We start from the raw sequence: 12,437 nt of genomic DNA on the forward strand, positions 1-12,437 counted from the left end.
AGAGTGCTGACGTCAGCTGCACAGAGGCTTTGGACACAGCTAACAGCATTGAGGAAACTCAAAGTCGAGGAAATTAGATGAGCCACCCAGAGAGACTGTGACGAACATGTGATCAGGTGACGCGCCATAAAGCCGGAGGGACAAACAGTTAGGCTTTCACGACATCAAATGTGCGCAGTAGGGGGGAGGGGACGCGGGGTGAAGAGAGGTAGGGCAGCGTTGCAGCACTTCTGAACCAAATGGGACCGGTCGGTCACTTGCTAACCGGAGAGGGCAGCAGCCCAACTGTGCCAGCGGTCCCCCTTGGCCCGAGGGGCAAGCTGAGACTAAAACCACAAAAGCTGGATGGCTTACTGAAAGATACTCTTACTGACATCTCAAAGTGGTCTGATACAAGCACTGTTTCTAATGCAAGGATATCCACTATAGCAACTGGCGGTCCCTTGCCTTGCTCAGGAGCACTTTGAGAATATGTTTGGAGAGGGGGAGCAGCATCTAACCTTAAAAAAAGAATCACTGTCCAAGGGAACGAACGCCAGCCAGGAGGACTGTCTGAACTGCCGGTCTGCGTGGGCTAGCAGTTAGCTTAGCCTGCCCCGCTCCCGCGTCCTGTCAGTATTGTATTTTTAAATCACGTCAGGACACAGCGCTGTCGCTCGACACGACCTCTCCGTGGCATTCTTTATTTAGACTGACACAGCATCAAAGGCAGACCCGATCAAACAACCCAGAGCCCGCAGGCATCACCAATCGATCCCAGCACAATAGAACAGCACCAAATCAAATGCAGCACTGTCAATGTGTGCAGACATAACATTCCCCCCCCCCCGGCAGGATTTCAAACATGAAAGGTTGACACAAAGTCCTCTAGGTGGCCAGGGCGTAAACGTGTGCGAACAGGTCGCGGGGCGGCCTGAGGCTGGGCAGGCCGAGGTGAGGAGGGAGATGGCAGGGGAAGCTGAGGCCCAGAAATGTCTGGGGCCCGTGTAGGAGCTGCATGAAGCCCCGGGGCGTCTCGCCATGCTGAGGGAATGGCTATGGTTGTGTCACCAGCTGTGTGTGGCGGAGCTGACACCTTCCGTAGACGACTGGAGTGCCACCGAGTGCCATCGCTGAGGAGGTAAGTGGCTGGGCCCAGCTGACGGGTGACTTGGAGAGGAGAGGACCAGTATGAAGCCATTTTATTGTCCCTGTGGGGCCTGCGGACCCTGACCCAGTCTGACACATTGATGTCTGGCACCCTGGTTCGTTTTGACTGGTCAAACCGTTGCTTCATCCGCGTCTGCTGACGAGTGACTGAGGCTCTGACCCCAGAGGGAGGTGCCTGAGGTGTGGAGGGGCGGAGCCTGTCAAGGGGCATGCACAGTTCCCGGCCTAGCATGAGAGAGGCTGGGGAGACGCCTGTGGTCGAGTGCTGTGTGGCCCGATAGTGCAGCAGAGTGTGACGGATGGCCTGCGTGAAAGAGCACCCTTAGGCCATGTGTGCTCTGAGGCCGTTCTTCAGTGACTGGTGAAAACGTTCAACGCCGCCATTGGCCTGGGGGTGGTAGTACGCAGTGCGTATATGACGGATGCCCTTGCTTTCGAGATAAGCAGTGAACTCAGCAGAGACCAGCTGAGGGCCGTTGTCAGTGGTGATGGCCTTTGGGAGGCCCCAGCGAGAGAAAAGAGAGTCCAGGAAGTCGATGATGATCTGTGAGGTCACAGTGCCGGAAGTGGTGAGTTCAGGCCATTTTGCGTGTAGATCGTAGGCGACCACCATGAAGCGTTGGTGGTGGGGAACTCCATGGATCTCACCACAAATGTCCAACTGCAGGTGTTCCCAGGGCTGAGAGGGCCAGGCGAGAGGTTGCAGGGGTGGGGGAGCCTGGTGGCCAGTCTTGCCACTCACAAGGCAGGCAGAACAGTCCTTCACCAGAGCCTCAATATCTCTGTCTATCCCCGGCCACCACACCAGGTCTCGGCAGCGCTGTTTCAGTTTCACAATGCCCAGGTGGCCTTCATGCGCCGTATTCAAAACACGTGCACGGAGAGCAGCTGGGACCACTGTGCAAAACCCACGTGCCACGCAGGTGTCGTTCCAGCAGGAGAGCTCCTGTCTGACTCGGGCGAACGCAGCCAGCTCCTCTGGGACCTTGTGAGGCCAGCCGTTCTGGATGTAGGTGCGGAGCTGGGAGAGGACAGGGTCCTGTTCGGAGGCTGCCCTCAGCTCCTGCAGAGAGACAGTGGCCTGGAGGGGTGTGTGTAGCATTTGGACAATGTCCTTTTCCACACAGTCAGTGTCCGTCTGTGGAGCTGGGGTGGAGACAGAGCGAGAGAGCAGGTCGGCGACAACATTGTCTCTGCCTGGGGTGAACTGCAGGCTGAAGTTGTACTGGCGGAGGCGGTCAGACCAGCGGTGCAGCCTCAGGGGTTTGTGGCCTGTCCCAGATGTGGACAGCAGCGCTGTCAGGGCCTGGTGATCTGTCCTGAGGGTGAAGGAGCGGCCATAGAGGCAGAGGTGCCACCTTTCACAAGCCCAGATACAGGCTAACGCCTCACGCTCACCCACGGAGTACCGCTGCTCGGTCAGGTTGAGGGCACGGGAGGCGAAGGCAATGGGCTTCTCCACACCGTTCTGGGTTTGAGACAGCACGGCCCCTATCGCTGTGGCTGATGCGTCACAGGTCACAAAGGTGGAGCTGGAGATGTCGAAGTGAGCCAACACTGGTGGTGAAGTCAGTTGAGTCTTGAGATCACGCACAGCGTCACTGCATGCCTTTGACCACACCCATGGCTCGTCCTTACGCAGCAGCTGGCGCAGGGGGGCTGTGGTCGCAGAGTACTGGGGAAGAAACCTCAGGTAGTAACTTGTCATACCCAGGAAGGAGGCGACCTGGGCGGCCGAGCTGGGCTCAGGGATGGCCTGAATGGCGTCCATGTTGGATTGTAGTGGAGTTACACCGCTCGCTGACAGCCGGAACCCCACGAAGTCGATGGCTGGCACAGAGAGGACACATTTCTCAGCATTGAGAGTTAGCTTGTGCTTGGACAGGGCTGCGAAGACCATGTTAAGGCGCTTGTCGTGGATTTCACTGGTGGGCCCGTGTACCACTATATCGTCCAGATAAATGGCCATGCCCAGTATGCCAGCCAGCACGGAGACCATGATTTTCTGGAAGCAGCTAGGGGCGGAGCTGAGACCGAAAGGCATCCTGGTGTAGCGAAATACTCCTGCATGTGTCACAAAGGCTGTGAGGTTTCGGCTGCTGGGGTGGAGGGGCACCTGTAAGTACCCCTGTCTGAGGTCGAGCTTGGAGAACACCTCAGAGCCATAGAACTGAGCAGTGAGTTCTTCTGAGGTGGGCAGTGGATACTTATCAGGGACCACTGCCTTATTTACTGCACGTAGATCGACGCAGACACGCAGGCCCCTCGACTTCTTCTTAGCCACCACGAGGTTTGAGACCCAAGGTGACGCGTCCACCGGTTCAATGATGCCAGCTTCCAGCAGTTGTTGCAGCTCGGCGGAGACCCCATCACGGAGAGCCAACGGGATGCGGCGCAGTGGTTGGATGACAGATTTCACAGCAGGGTTGAGGAGAGGTTGATGGGTGAAGGCGGAGAGGCAGCCCAGCCCCATAAACAGCGATGGCCACTTCTGCTGCCAAGGTGTGGCGACAGTCAGGATTGCTGCCCCCCTTGTGTCTAAGAGGGAGAACCCCAGAGCGGAGAACAGGTCCAGGCCCATCAGGTTGCCCCCACGGCGTGCCACATGAAAAACTGCATTGGGCACCAGCTTGGTTCCATAGCGGACAGTCACTTGGAGAGAGCCAACCAGATCGATTTTGGAGTCACCATACCCACAGAGTACAGCTGAGGGTGCGGACAGTGGCAGTGAACCGAAAAATTGACTGTAGGTATCAACATTCAGGAGAGACACACTTGCACCGGTGTCCAACAGCAGGGGGATGCACACATCATTAATGTTGACTGTGCATGATTTGAATGACACTGGCGCAGAGCTCACCTTGTGAATGGCGGCGGTTGAAGACTGGGGGGTGTGGCCCTCTGACCCAGCCGGGGAAGATCGACAGACGTTGGCAAAGTGATTGTGCTTACCGCAGCTACGGCATGTCTGGCCACGGGCAGGGCAGTTCTGAGCCCTTGAAACATGAGACCGAGACCCACAGTTACCACAGGACTGTTGAGGGCGGGGCCGAGAACGCCGTCGTTGCAGTTGCAAGACGTCCCCAGTGGAGTCGGCGCCCGCCTCGCTCTGGTTGGGTTGCGTCCCGAGGGGCAGCCGTGAGTAGAGGGAGGAGTCGTTGGCAGCTTGACTGGAGGTGGCCACTTGCTGTGTATTTAGCATAGCAGCACACTCAGCTGCTCCCTCAACCTGTAGTGCGATGGTAATTGCTCTGGACAGCAGCAGATCGTCTTTTTCCAGCAGGAGAGTCTCACGCACCTTTGCGTTGTTGGTGTGTTCGATTAGCTGGTCGCGAACCATCTCGTCCTGAAGCGCGCCAAACTTGCATGAGCTAGCTAGCCCTCGCAAATTAGCTACGTACTGCCGCACAGACTCACCAGGCAGTTGGTGTCGCTGACGGAATATAAATCGCCGAAGGAGGGCACTCTGTGGAGCAGCGAAATGGGTGCTCATAAGTCCCACAGCTTCGGCAAAGCTTGTGACGTTCCCCAGAGTCCCGAGCACACGATGACCCTCTGCTCCCAAGCAGTGTAGCAACAGAGCCGTCTTCCTAGCCTGGCTCACGTCGTCGAGCCCTGAGGCGATGATGTAATTTTCAAAACTATGTAGCCAGCGAGTCCATGGTACCGGAGGCTCGCCAGGTAATGCCTGGAAGGGGGCAGGTGGTGGGAGAGAGATATCAGCCATCCTCGTCGCCAATATTGTATTTTTAAATCACGTCAGGACACAGCGCTGTCGCTCGACACGACCTCTCCGTGGCATTCTTTATTTAGACTGACACAGCATCAAAGGCAGACCCGATCAAACAACCCAGAGCCCGCAGGCATCACCAATCGATCCCAGCACAATAGAACAGCACCAAATCAAATGCAGCACTGTCGATGTGTGCAGACATAACAGTCAGACCGCAGCTCCAGGCAGGGGCCGTGGTCCTTGGGCCCACCGGACGCAGCAGACCAAGCTCCCCCAGCGGATCCAGCGCCGGCTCTCCCAGCCAGACACCCTCGACACACCTCCTCGCACTCCACATGAGGGCACCAAAAACACCACAGTCTACGCCAGGTGAGGCCGCCGCCAGACCGCCCTCAGTGTTATCGGAACTGCCGGTCTGCATGGGCTAGCAGTTAGAACACCGCCCTCAGTCTTACCCCCTCGGGCGCAGCTCCAGCCAGGGGCCGTGGTCCTTGGGCCCACCGGACGCAGCAGACCAGGCTCCCCCAGCGGATCCAGCGCCAGCTCTCCCAGCCATCAAACGAAGACACAACTTAGACGCACACGTGGACAAAGACACTGCATGGACGGTCCTGGGTGAGGCCGCCGCAAACGTGAATTCGCGCCGCCACACCGGAAGCAGGGAGAGGAAATTTGGAGTAGAAATCCATGCTTTCGAGTTACACCGTGAATTACTTGAAAAGGGTTTTTGGTTTGCTCGTTTTAAGTTTATTCTGAGGAGATCACCTGTCTCCTGTTGTTTTAGTCCCGGAAGAAGACGTACCGCCATGCATTGTGGCAAGGCACGAGTTTGGTCAACCACACGTGACACATGACATAGTCACGTATGAAATATGCTTTTACAACAAGGACGAAGCACCGCCCATCTGATCAGCGGTGAAAAGGGGCGGGCGGTGACGAGGCTGTTATAGGAGGGTCTGTTATGTGATCCTGAAGGTGCCGTGTGGAGGTGGAGTTCACTCCGCCATCACAGAGTCAACCTGCAGATGCACGGAGCTTCCGTTGGGTGAAAACTGCGCGTTGACTATGCACGTGCACACCCTGCTAGCACGAGAAGTTGCCCAGTGAACGAAGAAGTGTGTTATCTCACTATACAGCAGCGTCACGTGGCCTGTAGTGAACCGTGTGACGTGGGGTCAGTCCTCTCCGACGGGCGGTGTAGCGGTCTAAGCATCGGCTTTGTGTCAATGCAGTTGCCCACTGGGGGCCGGGGTTCGCGCCCCGGTCTCGTCAGATCCGACTATGGCCGGACTCGATGAAGCAGCAATCATTGGCGACGCTGTCTTCGGGAGGGGGGCGGAGTCGGCTTGTGTTCGTCACGTGAATGCGTCTCTGTGTGGGTCGGAAAAAACAGTGGTTCGGCCTGGAGTCGCCTTGTCACGAACGTTGGGAGGCGTCTCCTTCCAGACTGCCGGCCGGAGAGATGCAGTTGGCGAACGCATGCAGTACGAGGGTGGGTGTTTGAATTAAAATAGGGATATCGATTGGCCACCAAATTGGGAGAAAAAAGGGAAAAATCAGAAATAAATTTTTAAAAAAAGAAAATGACCACTCTTTGGAAATGGGTGACAAGAACATTGGGATAAGCGGTTTGGATAACGGGTAGATGGATGGACAACAATAATAACGATGATAAGAACAATACATTTCATTTACAGCCTAAAATACATAAGATCATTGTGTCGTTTTATATATATTGTAACGTACATAAGTAAGTAGACACATTGGCCCTTTAGTCGACTGGTTAAGGTTGTCGCTTGCGGAGTGGCAAACACAGGTTCGCGTCCCGGCTCTGGCAACGGTCTCCCAGACGGTCCCCCGAATTTGCTACTATATATATATATATATATATATATAGCGTTTTTTCCCCGAAACTGTCAATGGTGTTGATAGAAGTGCTCAACTAATGAGGAGCGGAATATCAATACAGATTAGAAAAAAGTTTTCCTGCACAGCTCAAGTGATCTGTGCAGTGATCTGTGCAGATCACTGTGAGTGCGCGACGCACGAAACAGGCTTGTATGCTATGTATTAAAACTTTTCCCCTGCATCTGTATTGATATATATATATATACATATATAACACAGAAAACAAGACACTACTGTGTGTGATGGATACCGACGCGGACTGATCCGCTGTGAACGGCTCCCATTTATTTATTTATCTATCTATCTATCTATCTATCTATCTATCTATCTATCTATCTATCTATCTATCTATCTATCTATCTATCTATCTATCTATCTATCTATCTATCTATCTATCTATCTATCTATCTATCTATCTATCTATCTATCTATCTATCTATCTATCTATTTATTTATCGGTCGATTATCGCATGAAGAGTGACGAAATAAGGAAAACTGCGTCAGACAGACGATCCCTTCCTCAGGTCCAACAAATAACCTTGACACGCCTCCCTTCACACACATACTGCATCTTTAGATGTCCGAGAAGGGGGGGGTCTGTTAAAAAAAGGGGGGGGGACATCCCATATATGTGTCCAGGAGGGAGTGGCTTGCAGGTGAGTAGTTTTGCGTCAGCGTGCATGTCAGTTGTTGGAGGATGAGCAGCCTCCCTACCAGAGGCTCCTGCGAGCTGGTCACACAACACACCGACAGGCACGCAACACACCGACAGACACGCAAGACGAGTCAGACGGATTTCAGCGTCTCCTGCAGATATGATATGATGGCCTTTCTGACGCCGGGCCGCCATTGAACACTGGATGCTGCTGATCGGACTCCTAAGACGCACGGTGAGAGACAACTAACCGCATCATCATCATCACTGTCATCTTCATCATCATCATCATCACTATCGTCGTCGTCGTCATCATCATCATTGGAGATGCTCATCAGGACCGAGCGTCATTACTGAGCATGACTGAACCTCCTCATCACTTGTTTAAAAACGGAGACTCGTCGCTTAGCGCGGGTCCGGAGACAGGAGCAGTCGTTCACAACTTCTCAGACGAAGAAGAGTTTGGAAATCGGCTGTGTGGTATACCAACCAAATCATCCTAAAATATTTCCACTTCTCTCTCTCTCTCTCTCTCTCTCTCTCTCTCTCTCTCTCTCTCTCTCTCTCTCTCTCTCTCTCTCTCTCTCTCTCTCTCTCTCTCTCTCTCTCTCTCTCTCTCTCTCTTTGTGCCCGCGCTCTCAGGGTTAACGGATGTGCCCGTCTCGCGTCGGCATGTCACCTTGACCGCGCGCCGGCTCGCCCGAGGGCGTGATTGAAGCTCGCCTGTTAAAAGGAGGAAGTTTTGAGATTATCAAGCAATCAGATCTGACCCCCGATCAGCAGGGGCGAACGATCTTAGGGAAACACGTGCTTTTGCCTGTGGTCGGGCTTTTCTGGCCGATCGCCTCCCGAAGACACAGCTGAGCAAAGTGCTGTTTGTGCTTCCTGAGGCAAACTGTGCAGATGCTGAATTTCACGATACTGCTTTGCAAGTTGGCGTCACCATGCGTCCGGTTATCGACTCCTTCGACCCTGTATGAAAGCACTGCTCACTCCATCCTCTGGTTTTCTACTCCTCCAACGTGTTGAGCAACACGTTTAATGCTGATATCGATGATTGCATCAACACGCCTGCAGCTGGGTTTGTAGTCATGCCAAAAAAGCTCTTACACATTTTGTCCTGGTTCACACACACACACATCACTTCTCATGGGCTGGTTTTAAGTGATCTTAAGTCGCGTTTTAGGGAGCGGTGATTTTAACATCGTGGTTCCCCCATGTTACAGAGTCGGTACTGATCACAGCATCACTGTAAGTACTGGACCTGTTAGGCGAAGTTGCTTAATAAGGCACGTGTAAGTCCAAGATTTGCATTTGTAAACCTTTATCAGCCATGGTCACACAAGCTGTTACTGTCCAGAAGACAGTGTTTCTCAAACCAGTCCTCAAGGACCCCCTATCCTGCAGATTTTAATTGTAACCCTGCATAGGTTGCCCTGCTTGTACTTACTCAACCAGTCATCTCATAGCACTTCATTATGCAAGGTGTGCAAACTCTGACATTCATTGCTGATTGGGTGAATAACTACAAACGGATACCTATTCAGGGTTGCAAAGAAAATCTGCAGGATAGGGGGTCCTTGAGGACTGGGTTGAGAAACACTATAGAGTATACTGATGTGCTCATAGTCAGTAATGTTTAATAGCCTTCTTACCGTGCAGTTATTTGCTGCTGAAAAGTTTACAGTTTGAGGCGCAACTGATATGCATGAACGTAACGGGGCATTCAATCAAACTAAGTACTCCTCTGCTTTCGTGTGGCGTGCACGTAACTTGGGTGACAACACCCCTACACCAATTACATTACTATCAACTGTAGTTTATGAGGGGTGGAGGGACCGTTGGAGATTATGTGGTCATTTAATTACGTTGCCTTTAATGTGATTCGTGATTAATGTGTTGCTGCAACGTCGTGTGCACTTTGGCCCGAGTGCACACTTAAAAGAGTACAAATTCATAGACTTGCGATATAAAATCACAGCAGCAGCCCAATAAGTCTTCGTACATACATGCTAAACTCGGTATAAGCACGTGTTTGCACACTTACACACTGAACACTACCGCCAGTATTCGTGTTCAAAACGATAAGTGATTACTGCACCCTCCTCTGTTGATGCAATGCCTAGATGCAATAATAATAATAAAGATAATAATAATAAACTTGATTTATATCGCACTTTTCTAAACATGGTTGCAAAGTAAGAAAGCATTCAAAGTGGGGCAAGGATAAATACACAAAAATAAATATGCTGAGGTGGCACAGGATATGTAAACAAATCTGGAGACACGTCATCGGTGCTGGGGTTGAAATTCAATCAATAATATGACTGTAATTTGATTAGTTATTTAATACCCCGGCCCGAACCCGGAGTCTCGGTTGTTAGCTAAAAGAGTCAAGGTATCAAGGTATTCTTTGACCAAGGGGTTATTTTGAGCTCGATCTGCCCGGAGTGAGGATGAAGACCATGATAATGTAACCGGTTATTTTTTTGCCCGGTGCGGGATTCGATACGAGGTGTATTGCACCACAAGGTGACATCACTAACCGCTCGGCTAAAGGGTCAGACCTATTAACTAGGGATTAACGTATTTTATTAGTAGTTTACAATAACAAAGCATATGCAAGCAGATTATGATTGCATGCTCAGGTCATCTGCCGTTTTTCATAGTTGTTGGCCCACCCTGAATGATTTAATACGTAATATTTCAGCTTTGTTGAAACGTTATGTGCATGGCTGGTATAAATGGGCTAACAGGACTAAACTCTCTTTATCTTTTACAATAAAGATGAGAAATTTATTGTTGAAAAAAACCTTAGAACAGATTGTTTTAAAACTTGGTGGAACCCAGAGCAGCTACAGCACCAAATAGTCCCAAGAAAAACACAGGATATCTCTAAATGGGCTTATTTTTTACAGCCCACACACAGTGGCGTCAGCTCCCATTCAGCTTCGTAATAGGTGAGTGACAGGCGCCGCGACACGCCCCCTTGATTTGCTGACCATTTGGGCTAAATTCCATTCAGCCCTCGGGCCGCTGACTTTTGACCAATCGCAGCGGACGTACGGAGTGACGGTACGTACAGCGAGGCGCCACTTGTGTGAGAGCGGGGAGGGGAAGATGCGCGCGGCCGTTAGCATGAACGAGGGGGGTTATTTCCTTTGTCGTCCATTTTCTTCCATGTGTTTGGAGGAAACATTGGAAGTGAAGAGACTGGGGACACTTCGTCCACACGACGCTCAAATTAACACAGAAGGACAAACGGCGAAATCGTGAGTTTGTTTGTGCTAATTGGTTTCGACGTAAGGACTGGCTAACGGCAAGTGTAGCTAAGCTTCACCTCCCATGCTAGCTTTTTGGAGGACACACGACTTGGACCCGACAAGGTATTGTGGATTTGAAACATTTATCCGACAAAATTAGGAAACGTGTGTGTGTGTGTGTGTGTGTGTGTGTGTGTGTGTGTGTGTGTGTGTGTGTGTGTGTGTGTGTGTGTGTGTGTGAGGAGAGAGAGACAGAGAGACAGAGACAGACAGTTTTGTGGCATCAGGCCAGTCTTGTGGGTACTTCCCTATAGGGTTGTGTGTTGCAGAACACTTGCTATAACAGTGTGTAGTGTCATTGCTGTATCTCAGATGTGATGCTGCTGCTGCTGCAGTGTGAACTACTGATGGGTACAATGCATTTGTTGGTCCATCCACCCAGCATCACCACCAGCCATCACTGGTTACGTGTCTAGCTGGTATCAGCAGGGGTTGTGGAATGGTACTGAATGAAACAAAGTTATCGATTCACAAATCCCTAATCCCCAGATTTCTGTATTCAAACGCACAGTAGCCGGGTCGGCTGCAATGATTCTATCGTGGCGTGACCCCCGCCCCTCGAAAAGACTTGGCTTGGTGCTGTGCACCCACGCCCCCAGCTTGGTTTTGATTTGCCATTTACAAGAGTGTGAAATTGCTCCTCCTAGTTTGGCCTTCAACCGTGCCCATTGAGTCTAGTGTCTGGGCACTGGGCACTGACAGCAGGAAGACTGGTTGGGTGGTGGTCGTTGTCGCTCCTGTGCCAGCTGGATGATGCGGCAGCTGACTGATGTTACGTGTCTCCCACCGTATGGGACTGTCAGTACAGTGGCAAAGCTGGAGGGTTTAATGTTAATGCACATAGGATTATGAAGAGGTTCCCTGTACAACTTGAGGATGGATTACTGCATCATGGGCTGATCTTGACATACACAGGAGGAGGAATATTTGAGATCATTTAGAAGACCCCCCCCCAGCAAGGTTAGATAGCAACTAGGTGGCTGTCATTTTAATTAGTGTTTATGAGTAGGGTGCATGTTAGGACATGCATTAGGTGGAGAAATAGATGTTGGAGTGATGTAATTTGAGGTTCAGTAGGAGTTTATATATACATCCATCAGCTGTCGTAACAGGCGAGGCAAGAGTCCCACTACTTCTGCATTGCACACCGCTGTTGGTGGCAGCCGAGCCTCCCTCAAGAGGTTACCTGAGACTGAACTGCTGTGGTCCGTCCTCTGTGTGACCTCTCCTCCTGCCCTCCAAAAACCGAATAATTACATCTATAGCTGCAAAGGAAAAAAAGGAGTGTTATGTGGACGATATACAGTCTCTTTTTTTTCTTTCTTTTTTTCTCCCACCTGTAACTGTTATGGTTTACCTTTCCGCTGTCCCCAGACATGGGATGCAGACCTGCACACATCCTGTGGGGCTTTACGGCTTGATATTCCAGTGGCGGGTCGGTTTATATAATGCAGAAACCACTCACTCAATAAGTCATGAGCCTACGCCGGGGCACGTGGCGTGGATCAGGAGAACACATCCAGAGCGATGTGTTCATTTCCTCCATTACCTTTAGGTAAAACCAACCACTCCCTGAAAGAGGGGCGAGGATGTTGCAGAGTGGCATCAGAGGATTAGGGGATTTACGGGGGGGCTTCCCTAAAGTTAAGCTTTCAGAACAGGGAAATTA

This window comes from Lampris incognitus, chromosome 2 (assembly GCF_029633865.1).
Source record: "Lampris incognitus isolate fLamInc1 chromosome 2, fLamInc1.hap2, whole genome shotgun sequence".
NCBI classification, from domain to species: domain Eukaryota; kingdom Metazoa; phylum Chordata; class Actinopteri; order Lampriformes; family Lampridae; genus Lampris; species Lampris incognitus.